At 47.1% G+C, this 17,515-nt stretch overlaps 6 non-coding genes across 6 annotated transcripts; all 6 read left to right on the top strand.

Annotated features, from left to right (window-relative positions):
* Positions 1 to 2,826: 2,826 nt before the first annotated feature.
* Positions 2,827 to 2,900, top strand: TRNAT-AGU (transfer RNA threonine (anticodon AGU)). Its single transcript has one exon. It is a non-coding gene; the product is annotated as a tRNA-Thr (tRNA).
* Positions 2,901 to 4,230: 1,330 nt separating this feature from the next.
* On the top strand, positions 4,231 to 4,304 carry TRNAT-AGU (transfer RNA threonine (anticodon AGU)). Its single transcript has one exon. It is a non-coding gene; the product is annotated as a tRNA-Thr (tRNA).
* A 91-nt stretch (positions 4,305 to 4,395) lies between these two features.
* TRNAT-AGU (transfer RNA threonine (anticodon AGU)) lies at positions 4,396 to 4,469 on the top strand. The gene has a single exon. It is a non-coding gene; the product is annotated as a tRNA-Thr (tRNA).
* A 265-nt stretch (positions 4,470 to 4,734) lies between these two features.
* Positions 4,735 to 4,808, top strand: TRNAT-AGU (transfer RNA threonine (anticodon AGU)). Its single transcript has one exon. It is a non-coding gene; the product is annotated as a tRNA-Thr (tRNA).
* Positions 4,809 to 4,905: 97 nt separating this feature from the next.
* Positions 4,906 to 4,979, top strand: TRNAT-AGU (transfer RNA threonine (anticodon AGU)). The gene has a single exon. It is a non-coding gene; the product is annotated as a tRNA-Thr (tRNA).
* An 83-nt stretch (positions 4,980 to 5,062) lies between these two features.
* TRNAT-AGU (transfer RNA threonine (anticodon AGU)) lies at positions 5,063 to 5,136 on the top strand. Its single transcript has one exon. It is a non-coding gene; the product is annotated as a tRNA-Thr (tRNA).
* Positions 5,137 to 17,515: the final 12,379 nt, after the last annotated feature.

A 17,515-nucleotide genomic window follows, 5' to 3' on the forward strand; every position in this document is an offset into this window, starting at 1 on the left:
TGTGAAATAACTTGAGTCAAGAAACTCACGTTCAGTAGTGGTATAACCACTGTATTATTAGCGATGGCGACAACAGTGTGAGCAAGGCCGACGTCTCGGGCCATCAGTACGTCGACTATAGGAGTGACGAGGTAGTCACCATCGGGAACATGACGTGAGCACGACAAAGTGACATATGTAGCAGCTTGCGAAGGCAAGCGAACGTGGTGACGAGAGCATAAACGGGGTAAATAGTCAGCTGGAAAATCGGCAAACTGTGGCAGTTCAAGCTGAAGAGCACCAGTGGCACAATAAATGAGCGCAGAATGACGTGACAGGAAGTCCAAACCAAGTATTAGGTCATGAGAACACATTTCAATGACGGCAAACTGAACTAATGTAGGATCACCTGCAAGGAACACTCAGGCCGTGCACATCCTTTGAACATCAGGGGTCCTCCCATCAGCGACACGAAGTGTGTGGGAAGCGGCAGGCGTGAGCACTTTATGTAGGCGTTGGCGAAGGTTCGCGCTCATTACAGAATTGTGCGCTCCAGTATCTATAAGGGCAGAAATAGCCACACCGTCAATGTCAACGTATAACAAACTTTGTCTCGTCGGAAGCGTCAAGAGAGGATTTGTGGAGGGAGTGGACAATGCAACGTCACCTCCGGGCGCTGCACCGTTTAGTTTTCCGGGTAGGCAGGAGCGCGGTTGAATGGGAACGATGGCCTGTGAGTCTGCGGTGAGCGAGACGACTGGCGACGTCCTGGAGGCGAGCGCGACTGACGACCATGCGGTGACGGAGATCGGCTGTTGAACCTTCTGTAGTTGTTTGGCGGAGAAGGCTGCGCGGTAGATGCGAAGCGGGTGCTGTCCTGTCGGTAGTAAGGTTGAGATGAAGTCCGAGGTGGCGAGGACCAGAGGTGATTGCAGTAACGAACGACATGACCGATACGGTGGCATTGAAAACAAATTGGTCGATTGTCGATGGTTCTCCGCGCAGCAGGGTCACGAGATCGGGCCGTAAACTGCTGCTCGTGATAGGACGAGGGTGGACGCCATGGAGCTCGCTGCGGGCTGGGCAAAGCGCACACCGAGGGAACACCTATGCTGGCGAGTTCTTGGCGGATGATGGCTTGAACCATGTTAGCAGTGAGTGGGGTCGTGTCACTTGCAGCGGTGTGAGCCGGAGCAGAGGCAATGGCTTCAAGTTCGCGCCCTACAATTCGGGTCACCTAATCCGATGAATCTAGAGGTGGCGGCTGTGTTCTTGCACGGTCTTCGCAAGACGACGTTGCAGCCGTAGTAGAAAGGTGGGTAAACACGCTGTTAATCCGCTGGCTTTTCGCTTGCTCAAAGCACCGACATTCTTTTATAATGGCGTCCACTGTAGAAAAAGTTTTGCAGTTGAGAAGGTGGAATGCGTCATCCCCTTAAGAATATGTCCAACCTTGTCAGCCTCCGGCATCTCGGCATTGGCTTTGCGACACAACGATAACACTTCTTCTATATAGGAGACCTAAGACTCGGTCGAGGTCTGCGCCCGAGACGCAAGCATTTTGTTCGCGGCCATTTTTCTTCCAATCGGCCTTCCGAACAGGCCCAACATTTTCTCCCTGCACACTGCCCAACTCCCAAGTTCTGTTTCATGGTTCTCATACCATGATTTGGCGGTTCCCCTAAGATAGAATAACAGGTTCGCCAGTATAAGAGTCGGGCCCCATCGGTATCAAGTACTCACACGTTCGTACTCTGCCAGCCAATCTTCGACGTCAAACTTCATCTGGATCGACGGAACCGCTGAACGTACCAGGATCCCGCGGTGGTTCGAGCACAAAGGTTGTGGTCGCAGAAGGAGATGAAGTTACCGCATCATTTCCGGCCGCAGGAACGCCAGGAGCAGATGCGGACGCCGTACTTTCCGTCATCGTTGTGGAATGACCCTTCAAACGACGGCCGCTGCGAAGTTCCGTTGCGAGGCGGTTACCCAGCACGTCCACCAAATGTGACGGGGCGAGGTCTAGGCTTATAGGATAGCGTCCACCGAGAGTCGGCAGCCGAACAAGATGTCTGAGTTGCCTCTCGCGCAAGCGCCTAACGCACAGGTGTCTTCTTCATCTTCGCAAAGCGCCACGCTTGCTCCTGTCGTTGATGCACCGTAATAATATCTGCACTTTCAGGTGACGTTACCGTGCTTAGAACTCATATCTGCAATTGTTGTCTTGTATTTCTCAATTTGTTTACACATTCAAGTTATTTCTGCGAAACAGCTCTGAGGAAGCCCATGTGGCTGCCTTCCTATCAAAACTTAAAACTGCCCTTCCAACTTTTTCACTCTATCATGAGATTTGTATGTTTTCTTTGACCGTTAATATTGCGTAAAAGCATAAATTTACCGCACTGCCATTCTTTTGTTGTAAAACGGTCAAAAAAGGTAAACAAAAAATGAGTGAGAACAACCACTTGTGTGCTATTATTAAGAAAAGCTGTAGGGCCCAGAACACTTCCCTATATATAGCAGCTGTTACAAGAAACATTCGATTGCGGAACCAACTCGAGAAATACAAGATGTGCTATAGGCACATATTTGTGAGCCAAAAACGTAGTGATAATTTAACCCTTGCGCAGAACAGTAACGTCCTTGGCTGATGAAACAGTTAAGATGCAATCGTCCGTTTCGCATATACCGACCACTTATTCGAGCCTTCAAGCACGTTCCCCATTTCTACGTGACCGAAGTAACACGTTACTCTCCGTACTACGACCAGCACAGATATTAATCAACGCGCGCACAAACGGCGGGTGCTCCCGATCGATAGGAAAACTCAAACGGCTTGAGCTCACCGGCGCCGTGGCTTAGTTGGTTAAAGCGCCTGTCTAGTAAACAGGAGATCGTGAGTTCGAATCTCACCGGTGCCTCGAGAGTCAACACTAACGTCTCTCTAGTAAATGTTTTATTCTTGAAGTATAATTTAAAATACTTCGAATGGTATCACTGCCTGAACAAGACGCTGCGCCGGCGCCGTGGCTTAGTTGGTTTATGTGCCTGTCTTGTAAACAGGATATCGTGAGTTCGCATCTCACCGTTACCTCGAGAGTCAAGACTATCGTCTCTCTAGTTTTTTTTTGTTTTTTAAGTATAATTTAAAATGCTTCTGATGGTGTCACTGCCTGAAAAAGACGCTGCACAGGCGCCATGGCTCATTGGTATGTGATGCAAGTATTGCATTGTTCAAGGGCAAACCTACAGAAGTACCATCGCATCTTCGCAGTCTTCGTGTGGGCTTCGAACTAGGAGAGAGGCAGTCGAACTAATCTGTTTCGAAAATTGAAACACGGAGGGCTTGGTTTAGCACATTTTTTCATACGCCAAGTCGTAAATAGGTTCTTTTTTTTTCGCTACACAAGGGAACCTTTCTTACGTACAGTGTGCCAAATGAGACTGATGCGGGCTTTACCTGGATATGTGGTTAGCACGAATGACATGACCGTTGCTGTGCGCGGGTATCTTAAAAAGGTTATTCTAAATGTGCGGTTTTTATCGGTTAGATTTTCCAGTGAATATTTGTTTTCAGTGACTCGAAAGAAGTTGTAAAAAGATGTATGCGATGCTGTTTTACCTGAACCCCTGTACCATGCCATGTACGCTGGAGGTGAAGGGAAAGATGTGCTTAAACGAGTTGAGAGAATGCAAGTGGCTCCTGGCGTGAAGTCTTTCTTTTTCAAGCTGCCCACAGGTACATTATCACTCAGGCCATTTCAAGCAGACCGTGGTTTTTACTTACCTTCGGGGACAAATTGCCTTATCTGTAAAAAACCCGAAACTATGGACCATGTTTTCTTACATTGTTGGGTGGGAGTATAATTTTGGGATGTACTTCAAACGACGTTACAGAAAGAATTACCTTTAAATTCATAGGGTATAAGATTTCTGCCAATAGTGGACTAAGAGAGAATGCCTTTTGATTTGATTATGCTATGTGGACTTCACTGTTTATGGCGGGCCCGTATGGCGGGTTTCTATCGCGATCAGGATGCACGGCCTGCACGAATGTATTTCCGTGAAAGTATGGCCAAGTATGTTGAACTACAGAAAACTCAGGAGATTTTACCTGAGTGGTTGTCGAGGGTGGAGCCCTTGGCAGCACTTAAGGAATTTTAGGTTTCTGTCGGACTGTTACTGCTTGTTTTTGTTCTGCTGGTGGTTTGATGTATGCGCCTGTAAACAGGCAATAAAGCAAAAAAAAAGGGCGCCGTGGCTTAGTTGGTTTAAGCGCCTGTCTAGTAAACAGGAGATTGTGAGTTCGAATCTCACCGGTGCCTCGAAAGTCAAGACTAACGTCTCTCTAATTTTTTTTGAAGTATAATTTAAAATGCTTCTAATGGTATCACTGCATGAAAAACACGCTGCGCAAGTACTGTGGCTTAGTTGGTTAAAGCGCCTGTCTAGTAAACAGGAGATCGTGAGTTCGAATCTCACCGGTGCCTCGAGAGTCAAGACCAATGTCTCTCTAGCTCTTTGTTTTCAAAGTATAGTTCGAAATACTTCCAATGTTGTCACTGCCTGAACAGGAAACATCGCAAGCGCCGTGGCTTAGTTAGATAAAGCGCCTGTCTAGTAAACAAGAGATCGTGAGTTCGCATCTGACTGGTGCCTCGAGAGTCAAGACAAACTTCTCTCTAGTTTTTTTGTTTTTGAAGTATAATTTAAAATGCTTGTAATGGTGTCACTGCCTGATCAAAAAGCTGCGCAGGCGCCGTGGCTTAGTTGGTTAAAGCGCCTGTCTAGTAAACAGGAGATCGTGAGTTCGAATCTCACCGGTGCCTCGAGAGTAGAGACTCACGTCTCTCTAGTTTTTTTTGTTTTTGAAGTATAATTTAAAATGCTTTTAATGGTGTCACTGCCTGAACAAAAAGCTGCGCAGGCGCCGTGGCTTAGTTGGTTAAAGCGCCTGTCTAGTAAACAGGAGATCGTCAGTTCGAATCTCACCGGTGCCTCGAGAGTCTCTCTAGTTTTTTGTTTTTGAAGTATAATTTAAAATGCTTTTAATGGTGTCACTGCCTGAACAAAAAGCTGCGCAGGCGCCCTGGCTTAGTTGGTTAAAGCGCCTGTCTAGTAAACAGGAGATCGTGAGTTCGAATCTCACCGGTGCCTCGAGAGTCTCTCTAGTTTTTTGTTTTTGAAGTATAATTTAAAATGCTTTTATTGGTGTCACTGCCTGAACAAAAAGCTGCGCAGGCGCCGTGGCTTGGGTCATTCTACTTGCGGCTTTCGAGCGATACGGTCGCGGAATGTTCGGCTCCGACGGAGCGGTATCAGCGGCCCGAATGGGCCGCGGTAACAGGGTTGTTGCGCCTAGCGCCGACGATTATCAGGTGATTCTGCCCAATCTCCCTTCCGGACGCATCGCTGCGAATACCGTTTTCATGCATGGTGATCCGAGAGCCCGGCCTTACCGCGTCGAAGATTACAGGGACCTTTGGCCAAGCTTGGTGCGCTCGACGACGTTTTGGCGTTTGGGTGTATCAAATGAACCACGTATGGGCTGTGACACTGACGAGTGCTGAGGCTGCTCGGAAGTTGCTCTCCGCCATCGATGTGAAGGTAAAGGATCGCCCATGATTGCTCATTGACCCAAATAACCGCGAGGTTCACTTCAAGCTTCACTGGTTGCTGCACGGCGTGACCGACGAAGACGTGCGTGTTGCCTTGACCTCCTAAGGGAAAGTATTCGAAGTGAAACGTGAGAAGTGGCGAGCACCGGGCATCAGAAAAAGGGCTCAACGACGCGGTCTGTGGGACTAAAGCTGCACTCCGACGTCAAGGTGGATGACATTCCGCACCAGCTAAAGATTGCCGGAGAGCTGACTCTCGTTGTCGTTCCGGGCCGTGCACCGTTGTGCCTACGGTGCAAGAGTACCGGACACATACGTCGCGACTGCCGAGTCCTCCGCTGCAGTCGTTGTCGCCGCTTCGGCCACGAAGACGACGACTGCGCGAAGACATATGTCAGTGTGACCGGACCAGCGCAGGAAAGTGATGCACTGCAGCACCTCATGGACGAAGCAGACTCGGAAGAAACAGCAGAAGTTAACCCAAACTCTGCTGTGGAAGATGGGTTATCATGCCGTCAAGAAGAGGGCGTGTGTGAAGCACCAGGTAAGCCCGACGCCGGGCTTCCATACGAAGGCGTAGGAGAAAGCAGTGAAAAGGTGGATGCAAGCAGCATCGGCGACACGTGTCTTGGCTTAGTAGACGAGACCCCCTCCGAGGCTGAACTGATGACTGGGTTTGAAAGCGACAGTGGCACTGTGATGGGGAAGCGTCCCCGTGACGAAGGGAAAAAAGACAAGGGCATCACTGCTGCCTCGCCGGACGAACCACCCGCCAAAACGACTCCCGCTTGGTGGCCTCTCATCCGGCCACGGCCAAACATTTTGTCGGAGCGCAAGACGGTGGAAACGCCGCCTTCGCCAACTTAAGGACTGTACTGGGACAAGGCGTTCAGGAAGGAATTGCAGTTGTAAGGTAAGCGCCATGCCCCTGGGTTTTTCGTAGCGTTACAATGGTGCAAATAGAAAATTCAATCCGTGTGGCCACTTTAAATGTGCGTGGCCTGGCCTCACGGAGAAAACAATGTCAGCTTTATCGGCTAGTAAGTGACCTCGACCTTGACATACTGGCAGTCCAAGAGACTAAAGTCCATGGCGACGATGAAACTGGGGGCATGATGCGCCAATTCTTGCCGCGGTATTCTGCTATAGTTAGCCATGCCAATGGGACTTCTTCCGGTTGCGTTTTGTTCGTCAGAGAGTCTGGGTGCTAAAGTAGAAGCCTCAACGTCATGTCCGTCTGGTCGGCTCATTGTTTGTGATCTTTTGTTTTCGGGATCGGAATGGCGCGTAATATGCTTGTACGCACCGACTGTCACTGACGAAAGACGCATATTTTTTGAACAACTAAAGCAGTATACCAAATGTAATAGGCTCCTAATCATGATTGGCGATTTCAACTGCGACCTTTCAGCCAAAGACAAAACTAGCGAACAACATTACAGGGATTCAAGTACGGCTGTCTTAAGCGATACAGTAAGAGAACATGGTTTGGAGGATGTGGCTGAATGTCTCGGTGGTGGCCGGACTATGCAGTACACCCACTTTCAGGCAGCCAGCCATGCCCGACTAGATAGGGCGTACGTGAGTGTAGAATTGGTACCGCTTTGCAAGGCATACCGTGTTAACGCCGTTTCATTTAGTGACCACTGCTGGGTTAGCTTTTTAGTAGCTAGCACGAAAGAAACTCAAAGGGCCTTCGAGTGGCAACCATGGAAATTGAATTGGAATCTGCTGAGTGATGAAAAATTTTTGGAGGAAGTAATGACGGAAGTTAAAAAAATTAAAGTTCGCAGTAAAAGGACGTTTAGAGAAAAATGAGAGAACTTCAAGCAGGTCGTTAAATTTAAGGCTTTGGAACGCTCGAGCGCTATAAGCAGAGAAAAAGGAGCAGAAGAAAAGCTCATGCGCAGGTGCTTTGGTTCGGGCAAGAGCCGAGCGACTGATAATGGCATAAGCACCGTCCGAAAGGGCGTTGGGCTCAGAAACGTGGCATGCGCGACGTAATCAGATAACAGAAATTGAACACGAGGGTGAAGTCAGCGATGTCGCAGATGTTATCGAGCGTGCTTTCTTTGAGCACTTCAATGGTTTATTCGCCGCCAGCTCAGTTGATGTCGATCGCTTTAAAAACGAGTTTTTACCGCTGATGCCAAAGCTTGACATTAATACAAAAGAAATATTGGAGGAACCCACTTCGGAAGAGGAAGTTAACAGTGCTATTGAAAGTATGCATCCCGGGAAATCGCCTGGCTCTGATGGTCTTACTTCTGCCTTTTATAAGTGTTTCAAGTTTGAAATAACACCAGTCTTAGCCGACGTTTACAATGAGGCATTCGAGCTGAAAATATTACTCCCGTCCTTTTCATCATCTCACGCTGTTCTTATACCAAAATCGGAAGACCCCGTTGCACTGCGCAAAGTAAACTTTTACCGCCCAACCTGCCTCACTAACTGAGATTACAAGATATTCATGAAAATCCTAGCTAAAAGGTTGCAAACAGTCATTACGGAGCTCGTGGGGCCGCATCAGACGTGCGGCATTAAAGGTAGAACTATCCTCACGAATATACGCGCCGCCCGGAGCATCCTCGAATGTTGCGACGCTATTGGTGCGCGAGTCGCAATGCTGCAAATCGACCTCGAGAAGGCTTTTGACAGGGTGCCTCATGAAATTCTGCTGTGCATCCTAGATTATGTGAATTTAGGGAAAATAATCAAAGAGGGGTTTGTCATGGCGTACCGAGACTGCAAAACGCGGCTAATCGTTAACAAATGGTGGGGAAGCGCATCCCAGTCAAGCGTTCGGTCCGTCAGGGTTGTCCTCTCTCATCACTATTGTTTTGTTTGTACATAGAGCCCTTTTGTTTGAGTGTCATAGAGAATGACTGCGTCCGTGGGTTTAAGCTGCACGAGGTTGAAGTCCGGCTGTTGGTTTATGTGGACGATATTGCCATTTTTTGCGCGGTCTCTGATAGCATATCAGATGCTGCCAAATGCGTTACTAACTTCTGTGCTGCAAGTGGCAGCGCTGTAAACTGGGGAAAATGCCTTGGCTTTTGGCACGGTGACTGGGCAGAAACCCCAGACAGTTTTGCCAGCATAAGGTTTGTTACGACACCGGTGAAATACTTGGGTGCCCCCCTCGAATGCTACAAAGACAGCGATTCGTACTGGAGGAGCCAAGTGAATAACCTGCGGGAAAGAGTGAAAAAGTGGAATGGCTGGAATTGGTCTATGTTTTCTAAAGCCACAATTTGCAACATATTCTTAGTGAGTAAAATTTGCTACATCTTACAAGTCTTACATTGTTCAAGGGTAAACATCCAAAAATTTCACCGTGTGATCGCTGTATTTGTGTGAGAATCGTCTTGGGAAAGATCGAGTCGGACCAATTTATTCCTTCGAGTGCGAAATGGAGGACTGGGCTTGTCGCATTTGTTTTTAAGACACGTAGTCAATCGATTTTGTTTCTTTAGAGACGTCGACAACCCATTCCTTCGCACTGTCTGTCAATTTCGCCTGGGGCAACACTTGCCTAACATGGTTGTATCAACCTGCAGCGTACCTGGTGGTGTTCATGGCTTTCTCCGCGAAGTTGTACTTTCTTGTAGGTTTCTGTCAGTGTGGTTTTCACTTGAATACTTGAGTCAAGTCCGACAAAGAAAGATGTACAAGGACATATGTGATGTGTTTTTACCAGTCCCTTTGTATCGGTCCCTTCACAATGTATGCCATGGCCACACTGTACTAAAGCGCGTCAAGGCGATGAAAATATCGCCAGGTGCTAAGAATTTCTCTTTTAAAGTACATACCGGTACGCTGACCGTCAAAACATGGATGGCTGCAAAGGGGTTTTACGTTCCTTGGGGCACGCATTGCATAATATGCAGAAAGGAGGAGACAATTGAGCATGTATTCATTGACTGCTGGGATGCTATTTTTCTTTGGGACGTGCTCCAGCGCACGATCAAAAAAGATTGCCCCATTGATGCACATGGCATCCGCTATTTGCAAATAGAAAGTGACGATCGTAACCCATTTGATATGATAAGGCTTATGGCTCTTCATAGCATTTGGAAATCCAGGATGGCAGCCATGCACTTTGATGTAGATGCACGAGCGCCCACCCAGTATTTCAAAGAATATATAAGAAATTTTGTGGATGAACAAAAATTGCAGGAATTCACCCCAGAATGGTTGCCACGCGTCGAATTACTATCGACGATAAAAACATTTTAACAGATGCGTGGCCACATCATTTGAGCCACGGTTTTTGCAGTGTTTTAGACTGTGTTGTGTAATTATCTGTTAGTATGTGTATTGTTTACGTGAGCCAAAGACAGGCAATAAAAAAAAGCGCCGTGGCTTAGTTGGTTAAAGCGCCTGTCTAGTAAACTTGAGATTGTGAGTTCGAATCTCCCCGGTGCCTCGAGAGTCAAGACAAATTTATCTCTAGTTTTTTTAAGTATAATTTAAAATACTTCTAATGGTGTCACTGCCTGAACAAGACGCTGCGCAGGTACTAATGGCTTTGTTGGTTAAAGCGCCTGTCTAGTAAACAAGAAATCATGAGTTCGAATTTCACCGCTGCCTCGAGAGTCAATACAAACGTCTCTCTGGTTTTTTGTTTTTTAAGTATAATTTAAAATGCTTCTAATGGTGTCACTGCCTGAAAAAGATGCTGCGCAGGTGCCGTGGCTCAGTTCGTTAATGCACCTGTCTAGTAAGCAGGAGATCGTGAGTTCGAATCTTACCGGTGCCTCGAGAGTCAAGACAAACTTCTCTCTAGTCGTTTTTTAAGTATAGTTCGAAATACTTTCAATGGTGTCACTGCCTGAACAATATGCTGTGGAGAAAGACGAAGATGACGTTCTGAACGGACGTGTTTTTCATGTTCTCCGCTTCGAAGGATTTACCGGCCATGGGCCGAGGTGCTGCTCAGGCTTAAGCCAGCAGCAACGACTACCGCGTTGTACTTCCTCGCCTTCCCACCGGTAAGCTTGTTGTGGACTCTGTTTTTCTACATGCGGACTTAGATGGTCGCCCTTACCGGGTTCAAGATTTTAGAGATGCTCTTCGAGACATCATTGACTTGAAAGAAATAAGCTCCATAGGTCAATTTCGAATGTCTCATGTTTGGATGGGCACATGCAAGTCAACGCTGACGAAAACAAAGTTGGTCACAAGAGGCGAAGTTTTCGTCAAAAGTCGTCGATGCCTCGTTATAGACCCGGAGCCCACGGAAGTGAAGTTGAAGCTTATGTGGCTTCCTGAGCGTTTGGAGGACGCCTATGTGTGCGAGGCACTGGAAGCTTTTGGGAAGGTCAAGACAATATCACAAGAAAGCTGGAAAGTAGCGGACATGGAACAAATGCGGACGCTAAATGGGGATGTTGTTTTCTACCTTGCTGATGGAGTTTGCATTGCAGATATTCCTCATATTATTGTTGTCTGCGGAGTGCAAAGTCTCGTCCTAATACCTGGCCGCCCACCACTTTGCCTTCGGTGCAGTAAGGTTGGACACATCCGTCGAAACTGCAGGACCCCTCGCTGTGGCAACTGTCGACGCTTCGGTCATTCGGCCGAAGATTGTGCTATGACATACGCCAACAAGCTGCGACAGCACACAAAACAGCCAGATGATAACCTACAAGAGCATATTATGGATGCCACCGACGTTATGAACGCAACGGGAGACACTCCGTCAATGTCATATGCTGCAGGCTCTACCACAAGGAACCCAGAAAAGGAAAGAAAGTCACTCGCTATTGACAGTTGAAACTTCTGCGTGCAAAGAGCCAAGTGAATCATGCAAGCAGCATACCCAAAATGACTCCGTACAACCCCTAGCACAAGTAGGAGTTCCAATGAAGAGTGCTGTTGCGCTGACCCATAAAGATGTCGAAGAACCACCAGTACAAGATAGAGACTCTGGGCTGGATGCCGCAGAAAGTTCATCCCCTGCTTGCGCTGCAGCTCCGCAGCAGCTTTTTCATCATGGTGCAGTGTCGGAAGATGATATGCAGATCTCTACGGATGCAGCAATACTGAAACGTCGCTCATCGTCCAGCTCTGTTTCAAGCAAAGGGAGTGACCCAGCGTCCGTGACTAGGGAGTCACACCGTCGCCGAAAGTCCATGCCAAAGGGGAAGTGTCACCGATCCCGATCTAGGAGGCATGGGGGGTTTCACGGGAAGCCTCAGCGCCAACTCTTGGGACTGATCAGGTGGGACGATAAGCGCATTGGAAGGTAGTCACCTTGGCGCAGTATGAGCGGCTCATATTTGCCACCTTGAACGTACGCGGCCTTAGGTCTTCGCAGAAACAAGCACAGCTCCGTAGACTTCTCAATCGGAAGCGTGTCGACTTTGTCGCCATCCAAGAGACAAAGATCGAGAGCAAGGAAGAGACCGAGAAGGCCCTGCGGCCTTTTCTGTCTCAGTTTATTGTGTGCGTCTCACATGCTAAAGGTTTATCTGCGGGCTGTTGGTTGTTTCTGAGAAAGAGCCTACCCTGTTCAGCATTCTGCACTAGTGTTGGTGAAGAGGGCAGGTATATATGCTGTGATTTTTCGTTGCAAGGAGTGTCATGGAGAATTATAAATTTATATGCGTTTAATGATGTTCCGAAACGACTAGAGTTATTTGAAAAAGTGCGCAATTTAATTGACGTCGACAGATGCACGGTACGTATGGGAGATTTCAACTGCGTATGTGAAGCTATTGATCGTTATAATTCGTCTGGAAAGAGAAATAGGAGTGGTGAGCTTTTATCCGGTATTGTAGATAATGCAGGACTAATTGACATCGTGGTCTCGAATTGGGCAACAGCATATACAAGATTACAAGGCAGTTCTCATGCTCGCCTTGACCGGATTTACGTGTCCTCATCACTCCTATCTCGCAAAATGTCCGGCAGCACCGAAGCTGTATCATTCTCAGACCATTGTATTGGCATAGCGCAAATTGGTGAAAGTCGTCACAAACAATTCCATCCCCAGTGGGCCCTTTGGAAAATGAATGCGAAGCTCCTCTGTGATCAGGAACTCATGAATCGCGTCCAGATGGCATTAAAGCAATCTTTTTCGATTGGTTTTCATATCTTCGCTGCTTGGGAGCTTTTTAAACAAGAAGTTCGTGCTATAGCTTTATATATTAGGGCTGTTAAGTCTTTCTATAGAAAGAATGATGAAAAGATACTTGTTAAAGGTCTTTGCAATCTTTATGAGATGGAATGCAAAATGCCGGGAAAATACATCAAAGACATTGAGAATATTAAGTGACAACTACAGAGATATGATGCTGCTCGCTACCAAGGGGCACGTATTAGATCTCGGAACCAGCGCATTTTAAATTCTGAGCAACCGACACGCCAAGCTTTACTTGATGAGCAACGCTACGCAATTTATAAAGTTATTCCAGACTTGTACTTTAACAATGTGCTCATAAAAGACAACGAAGACATTACTTTGGCGTTCGAAACGTACTATAACAGCTTATTCAGCTATCTCTCTGATGATCTTGACATTCACATCAAGGCTAGTTTTGTTTTTCTTGTGAACCTCTTGAAGGACAATGATTGTGCAGTCATTAATGGGCCCATTACTTTACAGGAAATCAAGCAAGCTATCGACAAATTGCCTTTATTGAAAACACCGGGCCCTGATGGCATCCCAGGTGAACTTTACAAAGCTTACAAGAAAACACTTGCTCCTATATTGCTGAATATTTTTCAGATGAGGTATGACATGGATACACTCCCACAATCTTTTTGCAAAAGCCACACTGTGTTAATACCGGAAACAACTGACAAGGAAAAACTTCGCTTCGTCGACGGCTACAAACTAATATCGCTGTCAAACGTGGACTACAAAATTTTTGCAAAAGTATTAGCAAATAGGTTGCAATTTGCTATGTCGATCCTCGTTGGGTCTCATCAGACATGTGGGATCAGAGGTCGATCCATACAAACCAATATACATAACGCTCGAACAGTGCTTCGATGCTGTCATGGTTCTCAAAAACATCTTGCAAAGCTACAGGTAGACCTTGCAAAAGCTTTTGATTGTGTTCGTCATTCCTTCCTTTTTCTCTTCTCGAACAAGCTAATGTTGGCACAGTTGTTCTTAAAGGAGTTAAACTATGCTATAATGAATGCTCAACTCGTCTGATAGTTAATGGTCAACTCTCCAAGCCAGTTTCTATTCGCTCTTCTGTAAAACAGGGATGCCCGATGTCACCTCTTTTATTTGCACTTTATCTAGAACCACTGTGCTTAAGCATAATACAGTCGAGTTGAATTCGTGGCTTTAGTATATTAGGCAGTGAAGTTAAAGTATTGGCTTATGCAGACGATGTCGCAGTCTTTTGCACAGATAAACTAAGTGTTGAAAATGTGGTATATACTATTGAAAAGTTTGGCGTAGTATTGGGAGCTCGTTTAAATGCCTCTAAAAGTTTAGGACTGTGGTTGGACTTGTGGGGTAGCACACCGAACCACTTTGCAAGGATTAATTGGACAAGAACTCCTCCAACATACCTTGGTGTACCATTGCATGCATATAGATTCAGTGCGCATTACTGGAAGGAACGCGTCCCTAAGCTTGAACGACAGGCCCAGACATTTGTTCCCTATCGACTTTCGATATTTGGGAGAGCTCAAGCTTGCAATACTTTCTTAGCAACAAAGCTTTACTATGTATTGCAACTTATTCATTGCGCAAGATTCCACATACAACGCTTTCATCGGATTTTCAATACTTTCATACGGTCTTGGACTTCTGAGCTCAAGCGTCATTATAATATATTCAAACCAGTTTGTGAGGGTGGGTTAGGACTAAAACACATTTATCTATGGCAAATAGTGTCCCGATTCTTCTTTTTTCTACACAATTCCCATCCTGCAATCCTTCTAGCAGGTTACACTTGTTGATTGCTTACCAGATTTAATTGTTTCATCCCACTTCTCCGAACACCCATGCTTGTGGGGATTCATGCAGGAAGTTTACCTCGCAGTTCAGTTCCTTAAAGCTCGCTTTTCTGTAGAATACCTGTACACAGTATCGCGCAAGGTGCTGTATAAGGACCTACTGAGTACACTCTTCCCACCTCCATTGTACCGTTCACTGTACTCCAATCTTCCAGGCCACGATGTGTTGAAGCGTGTGCGCAAAATGTACATTTCACCGAATTCAAAGACATTCTTGTGTACAGTCCACTCTGAAACATTGGCGGTAAACACATGGTTAGAAAGAAGAGGTATTTCCTTCCGTCTGTTAACCCGTGTCTATGTGATGTGCCGGAAACGATTGAACATTGCTTTGTTAGCTGCAAAGATGCCATACTGTTTTGGAATGTCCTTCAGCGAGCACTGAAAAAACGTTTCGTCATTAATCCTCACACAATACGTTATCTTCTGCCAGCAGTGCTTGATGACGTGCCATATGATATGTTTTTCCTCATGGGTACGCATAGCTTGTGGAGACATGAATGCAAGACCGCAATTCAGAGCCCACCACCTCTTCAAGGGCGCACTTCATTCAAATGGCTATCCACTTAAAAAATTTACGACGAGCTAGACTTTAGACCGGACTGGTACTCCGTCTTAGACAACTGTTTGGCGCGGTCTGAAAATGTTAGTAAGTGGATGCTTCGCTGTAAAATTACGAAAAAGATATGTGCACGTCATAAGTGTACCAGCAAACCCCTTTGAATGATTAGCTAATCGATGCACAATACAAAACCAGTGATATATCTCTGACCCATGAAACTCTGACTTACAAAGATAGATGTCCAGACCACGTACAAAGATCTTCAGAAGTTTCCAGGCCGCTCTCCCTTGTAATGCAATGGTATCGCGGCCTGGGAACTCTAGAACACCTTCGCGCGTACGCAGTATCAGCAGTAAATTGGGAAGAAAAATCGTAGTTGAAATTTGTGCGGTAAAATTCTATTAGAAACGTCAAAAAAATTGTGGGCTGCTTGCACTAGTGGCACAAGGCTAGCGAAGAAACGAAGATGAAGGCCACTTGGCTAGTCCAGATTTACCTCCGGCACAACAAGAATTATTCGTGTTCCGAGCCTTCGGGAAACGCGTTGTGAAGCTTGCGAGGCCCAGCGAACGCTTCTCAATATTGTTGCGAGTGACTGTGTTTATTTACAGATGAGGTGAAAAGACGTTGTGAAATAGCAGCGTACTTCTGGGACAGGCCAAGAACGCTTCCACCCAACCACACAGTCCAGGCGCAACCACACAGTCCAGGCGCAGCTCCACTACTCTTCTTCTTCTTCCGCGTCCCGTAGGCTCGCGCATCTTCGTTTCATTTCCCCCGGCGGCAGACGAAGCTCGCCGAGCGAGTTAAATAGGCCTATGATGGTACTGTTTGAGGCGGGCTACGTGAACAACTTGCGTAGTGCGCGAACGCCGGTTATTGGCTGTGACTCGGGAGACAACGTAATTCACGTCACTGAGACGAGTGACTATCACGAATGGGCCGGAATAGTTCGCTAGAAACTTCCGGTACAATCCTTTTCTACGAACAGGAGTCCACAGCCACACGTAGTCACCAGGAGAAAACTCTACGGGGATATGCTTGGCATCGTAGCGACTCTTGCTGCGTTCTTGCGAAGACAATGTTCGAAGGCGCGCTAGTTGACGTGCTTCTTCAGCGCGACACAACGTCTGAGCGATGGACAGATCTTCCTGATGCGAGAAAGGTAATAGAGTGTCCAGAAAACTTTGTGGATTTCGTGCGTAAAGCAGAAAGAAGGGTGAATGTCCAGTAACTTCATGCTTGGCGGTGTTATACGCGTAAGTAACAAACGGTAAGACGGCGTCCCAGTTCCTGTGGTCAGCATCAACGTACATCGATAACATATTCGTGAGAGTTCGATTTGTTCTCTCAGTGAGACCGTTAGTTTGCGGATGGTAAGGGGTGGAGTGGCGATAAGAGGAGCCACAGAGGCGCAAAATTTCTTCAACCACATCGGCCATAAATTGTCGTCCACGGTCACTGATGACAACCCGTGGAGCACCATGACGCAGTATGACCCGTTGTAACAGAAAAGAAGAAACAGCGGCTGCTGTGGCCGATGTCAGTGCGTCCGTTTCCGTATAACGCGTTAAATAATCCACGCACACTATAACGTATCGGTGGCCCGATGGAGTCTTAGGAAGGGGTCCGAGCAAGTCAATGCCGACTTTTTCAAAAGGGGATGTCGGTGGAGGGATGGGCTGCAAATAACCCGCCGGGGCAGTGGTGGATGGCTTGTGGCGCTGACATATAGCGCAGCTGGTGACGTACTGTTTTGTGGTCTTCCACATTTTTGGCCAGTAGAACCTCTCACGTAGTCGATGCAGCGTACGTGTGAAACCGAGATGACCAGATGTTATGTCATCGTGCGCAGAACGAAGGACGACCTGGCGCAGGCTTTCCGGCACCACTAGAAGCAACGGGAGGCCATCGGCTGAATAGTTTCTTTTATACAGCAAGCCATTTGAAATTTTAAAGCGCTTGTCGACGGGGTTATGTGCAGCTTCGAGCAAAGGTTTCAGAGTAGGGTCGCGCTGCTGCTCACGTTTGAAGCTGCTGGTATCTGGGAAGTCGGACGAGACAGAAACTATATAGTCATCAATGTCATTGTCGTCAGCATTGGTGTGCACTGAAGGAAGGCGGGATAAGCAGTCGGCATCTGTGTGACATCGTCGGCTCTTATAGGTAACAGAAAAGCTGTACTCTTGGAGGCGCAACGCCCAACGAGCCAGCCGGCCAGACGGGTCACGAAGTCCCACAAGCCAGCATAGTGAGTGGTGATCGGTCACTATTGTGAACTCGCGGCCATGTAGATACGGTCGGAACTTCTGAATGGCGAAGACGACTGCTAAGCACTCGAGCTCGGTGACGGTGTAGTTCGTCTCTG

The sequence above is a fragment of the Rhipicephalus microplus genome, chromosome 5, assembly GCF_043290135.1.
Source record: "Rhipicephalus microplus isolate Deutch F79 chromosome 5, USDA_Rmic, whole genome shotgun sequence".
Taxonomy (NCBI): Eukaryota; Metazoa; Arthropoda; class Arachnida; order Ixodida; family Ixodidae; genus Rhipicephalus; species Rhipicephalus microplus.